The following is a 6,000-nucleotide window of genomic DNA, read 5'->3' as shown; positions in this document are numbered from 1 at the left end:
GGGCTTAAGAAAAGACTTCAAGAAGCAAAAGGAGCTTGGGCTGAAGAGCTTCCTCAAGTATTGTGGGCCTACCGAACTATTGATGAAGGGATTTTTGTCGGTATAGAATTTCACAATAAATTCTCGTTGCAAGTATAGTTTCTAAACCAACAAAGAATCCTCAATCAAAAATTTGTTTATCACAAGTACAAACCCCAATAAAAATAACCAAATTATTTAAACCTCGGGTCATCTCTCAAGGAATTGCAGGGAAGTATGCTCAATTATTGGTTATGGCAAAGTATTTTGGGGTTTTGGAGTAAGAAACAAGAAAAATAAGTGGCAAGAAAGTAAATGAACTCAAATAATAAAAAGGTCTTGGCAAGGGTTGATAGTTAAGGATCTTTATCCTTGTTACTAACCACAATATGATAATTGCAAGGATTTATCTCATTAAGTCATCCTCTAACAAGTGAAGAAAAGTCAAATTAACTTTATCAATCCTAATCCATAAGTCCTAGCCACTCACTAATTAACTTAGTGAAAGCTAGTGTCAATGGATACCAATTATCAATCACTTGGACATTAGCAACTCAAGTTCACCTAAGTTACCATCCCAAGCCAAGAACACAAAAATCTACTCTAACATCTTTCCAAGCATTTAATCAAACACTTGGAAGGCATAAAAGGAAAGCAAAATAAAATTGCAAGAGATATAAATCTAACACTACCAAATACAAGAAAAAAACAATAACAAAGCAATTAAACAATAAAGGAAATCAAACATAAATTGCATTAAAGAAAAATAGAAGAAATAAGAGTGCATCAACAACAAAGTGAACAAATACAAAGAGTAAAATACTAAACTAGGAAAGCAAAGGTAAAGGAACAAGAAATTAGAAAGGAAAAGTAAATCAAAGCATGAATTAAACCTAGATCTAAGAAATCCTAATCTACATCTAACCTAATTCTAGAGAGAAGAGAGAACTTCTCTCTCTAGAAACTAACTAAAGCATGGTAAAAACTATACTATGTGCTCCCCCCTTGACTCCTCTTGAATTTTGCATGTAATAAGCTCAGAAATGAGTTGGATTTGGGCCTGGAAAGCTCAGAAATCGCCCCAGCATTTTTACTTTAATGAGATCACGTGCCAGCTACGACGCGTATGCGTTGCCATGCGACTTCATCTTCACGCGTGCGTGTCTATCACGCATGCGCGTCGATGTGTGCACTCCGAATCCTTGATTTTCCATGATTTCTCCACTTTGCATGCTTTTCTCTTCACTCATTTGATCCATTCCTAGCCTTTTCAACCTGAATTCACTAACAAACACATCAAGGCATCTAGTGGAATCAAATGTGAATTAAAATTAGCAAATTAAAGGCCTAAGAAGCATGTTTTCACTCTTAAGCACAAATTAGGAGAAAGTCATGAAATCATGCTATTTCATTGAATAAATGTGAGAAAAGTTGATAAAATCCACTCAATTGAGCATAAAATATACCACGAAATAGTGGTGCATCAAATCTCCCCACACTTAAACCAAGCATGTCCTCATGCTAAATCAAGAAAGAGACAAAGGGTGTCATCATTTGTTAAATGCGAATGAACTATATGCAATCTACCTACATGCAATCTATCTAAATGGATGCAATTACTTGGTCAAAATAAATCAACTTCCAAGAATACATATATAAGCATAAGGACTAAAGGTATTAACAACCAAGCCAAACCACAATTGAATTGAGTTATTAAAGATTTTATAAACTTGCAAGAAAAGAGATGATCATAGGTGAAAACATGTAATTGAGCAATCGAATCCTCACCGGATGTGTATACGCTCTAGTCACTCAAGTGTATAGGGTTGATTCACTCAATTCCCCTCTAATCATGTTCTCTAAGATTTGTTTTTCATCTAATAATCAACAACTATTTCATGCATGCATACAAATATCATGAGGACTTATCCATAGGTTGTAATGGGGTTAGGGTCAACGTAGGATGCATATGGTCAAGTGGACTAGAATTTGAATCTTTAATTAACTTAAACTTCCCACCTAACCTATATAACAACCTATACAATTCTAAACAAACCTAACTACCCATTCTTCACTCTTTTTTTTTTCACACACTCATGCATTCTTTTCTTGATCACAACTCATATGCATTGATTATTATTGAACTTCACTTTGGGGCATTCTGTCCCCTTTTTATTTCTTTCTTTTTCTTTTCATATATATTTTTTCCACATTTTTTTCTTTTTGCAATAAAGTATATACAAAAGTATCAATGCATATGATTTTACATTCAATTAACACATGGGTATGTATCCAATTCCCAATGTTTTTAGTGAAAAACTCAAAATACACTTTTACCTCAACCAATGTCCCAATTTTCCCCACACTTGAATGATACACACACTCACTAGCCTAAGCTAATCAAAGATCTAAATAAAGGACATTTATTATTTTTCGCTTTAAGGCTTGTAGTGTGCTAAAATTAAGAACAAGTGGGTTTATCATAGGCTCAAAATTGGCTAACAATAGAAGATAAAAGGTAGGCTATTTGGGTAAGTATGCTATTTGAAACAATGGCCTCAATCATATAAGTGCATTCATACACAAAATAATGGACATATAGAATCAAACAAATCAAAGATTACAATCATAGAAAGAGAATAATGCACATAAGAATGAAAATAAGTGGTTATATGATGTAACCACGCAATTAGACTCAAAACTCACATGCTTGTGTTCTTAGCTCAAAAATCATGTTCCACAATGTATAATTCAAGCAAGTTCAATTAAAAAAATTTTTTACACAAATCAATTGGGGTGTCAATGCCCTATAGATAAATTTTTTGAAAATTTTCATTATTTTGACTAAGCTTATTATGTATATATATATGCAAATTAAGAAAATGCAACAAAAAATCCTAAAAGACCTAAAAATGAAATGCAAAAGTGTTGAGATTATAAATTTGTCACCCAAAAACACCGACTGGTCGGATGACCTCCCACACTTAAAAGTTTGCACAGTCTTCGATGTATTCAAAAATGAGCAAGGGGGTACAGCGACTACACGGGTTGCCACCTTCAGCTGGTGGATCAACCGGCTGCTGCATGCTCTTTCTCCCGCTTCCGTTCTTGCGTATAATGACTCATCCTGAAAATAGAAGGCAGAATAGTAAGAAAAGTACATGTAAAAGCAAGGAAGGATAAATTGTTGGAATGAGGTGAAAACCACTAGAATGGAGTGAGTGAATTAGTGTGACATTAATGAATTAAGTGTATGAGTTCTAAGATGCATGCGGTCTAGAACACACACTAGTATGGAAGCTCTATCACAATTACATAAGAGGAATGCACTTCACTCATTCTAGTGTGCTTGAGATGCTTCAAAGGAAACTTGTGAGTTAAGACAACCAAACAAGCAATGAAGAAGCATAAAAGCATTCAAGCCAAAAACATATGGATGCATATGAACAAGGAACACAACGCATTAAGATAAATGCACACATCCATCAAGAAATTGCCTAATCAAAGAAAAGGATTCAAATCACATGGTGGCCAAATCATGCAATTCAAAAAATTTAGACGCTTGAAGGCAAAGTCATATGTACTTGGTATGCACAGATGTCCAGCATGAAAAACTCAAATCAAGTAACAAATTATAACCTCAATAAAGAAATTCAACAATAGGAACTAGCAACAATGAAGTTACAACAACATCTTATTAGCAATCAGTAGCAATTAAACAGCAAACAATATTACCAATCCAACACTTATAATGAAAACAAAAAATTGATGAAAATTAAACTAACTAAACAATTAACTAACTAAAAGAAATGGTTATAAATGGTGTTTGGTAGTGTTGGATGGTGGTTAAAGGGTGGAAATAAAAGAGAAGAAGAGAGAAGAAGGAAAGAAATGAAAAGAAGAGAAGAATGGTGAAACAGGGCAATCCACGCGTACGCGTGGTGTGACGCATAAGCGTGGAGTGGTGAAATGGGAGCGACGCGTACGCGTGGGTCATGCGTACGCGTGATGGGTTATTCAGAAGGGCGACGCATACACGTGGGTCACGCGTACGTGTGGGCAGGCTTGTGCGAAACGCACAATTCCAGCACACTTCTCGCACAACTCTCTGGAATTTGTATGGAAGTGGAAATTTTGGATCCACGCTTACGCATTATTGACGCGTGCGCGTGGATTGTCAAAAAGCTTGGGGTCACGTGTACGCATGGCACGGTGCTCTGTTTTTCAAAATTTTTCGAAGTTCTTGCACCAAACCAAGCATTCCAAACCCCCCAAACAGCTACCAAACGCCATAAAACTTTATCTAACATCCTAGACTACTAACCAAACTCAATAAACCAATCAAAATATGAAATTAAACTAATTTTACCAATATTTACAAAAGAGAAAAAAAGAAAAGATGTTACCATGGTGGAGTGTCTCCCACCTAGAACTTTATTTATTGTCCTTAAGTTGGACTTATGGGGAGCTCCTCATCAAGGTGGCTTGTGCTTGTATTCATCCTTGAACATCCACCAATGCTTGGACTTCCAATAAGCTCCATTCTTCAAAATTAATGCCACCAAGCTTTGATAGAGTTTTTCACAAGCTAAGGGCTTCCAAAATTGATTCTCCTTGTGTGATCTGGGATCCCACACTTTGTTTTGACACCCGTCTTCAAGTTGATAATCATTATTCCATCCGAGTTAAGCAAGATGAATTCTCAATGAAGTGCCTAACTCTCCTTCTAGACCCCTCTAATGGAGCACTATCCGAACCCTTGCATCTAATCCTTGAAGTATCAACCATAATGAGCCTTAATTTGCAACACCAACCACGAAACATCCTTCTCTTATGCTTCATCCCACAAAGTTTCCTAAGTTGACCATCTATTTCAAGTAAGCCATACTCAAGTGGGATAATAAAGCTAATAGAGATGACTTTTACTCACTCAAATGTAGGAGTAGATGACAACCTAGGTGAAGAAACTTCCAAGGGTCTTGACAAAACGTATTCAACTCCCGTCCTTCTTTTTCTAAGGACCTCCACCTCTTTACGAGATTCCTCAATTTCAATCCTTTGCTCATTAATTTTATCTAACTATTTTCCCTTACTAAAATCATAAATGGGAGGATGAGAGGAGTCTACGTCCACAACACTTTCAAATTCACTGGGAGAAGGTTCTTCAAGTTCAAAGGATTCTTCGCCATTAGGATTTGATGCTTGATCTTCATTGCCATGGGAACTCAATTATTGATCTATCCCGTCCAATTCTTCATATGGAATATGCTTTGGAGGTTGTGCACTTTCCTCCTTAACATCAACTTGAATCTTCTTGGAGGGGTTTTCCTTAACTCTAGGTTCCCATGGAGGTTCTGCATCTCTTAAGTCTTTAACTAATTCTTCCTCTTCTTCAACAATCGTAGCTTCCTCCAATTGTTCTAACACAAAGTCACATTCCTCATTTTCTACCGGAGTTTTCAATCTTTCCTTCATGCTATGCTCCTCATTTGATTCTCCCCATGTGGCCATAGGAGTTCCTTGAGTGCTCAAACATTGGGAGGCTAATCGGTTTACCACCTCGTCCAAGGCGGCTGTGAATTCTAGCACCTCCCTTTTCATCTCTTCTTGCCCTTGAAGGATAAGACTAAGGGTTTCATCTATTGGAGATTGGGGTGGATAGGAAAGTTTATTGTTTTGGAAGAAGGGTTCATAATAGGAAGGTGATTCTTCTTGGTAGGGGTGTGGCGGTTCAACACTCTCCAGTTTTTCCACTTGTTGCACAACACACTCCATGGTTGCTCCTTCACAATCATCCTTGAACATGTTTTGCTTGTGGTATAAATCCCATGAGTCTATCTTTTGATGGATGGTTACTTGAAGCCGATCCATTGATTCCTTGAGGTGATCCCTTGAATCTTGTTCCATATTGCTAACATAAGTAAGATCGTATTGCTCTTGGATCGATGGACATGAATATTCTTCCATGGAGGGTTGTGGTGG

Source organism: Arachis ipaensis, chromosome B3, assembly GCF_059453495.1.
Source record: "Arachis ipaensis isolate K30076 ecotype BB chromosome B3, ASM5945349v1, whole genome shotgun sequence".
Lineage (NCBI taxonomy): Eukaryota > Viridiplantae > Streptophyta > Magnoliopsida > Fabales > Fabaceae > Arachis > Arachis ipaensis.
Note: the sequence above shows the minus strand (reverse complement) of the source record.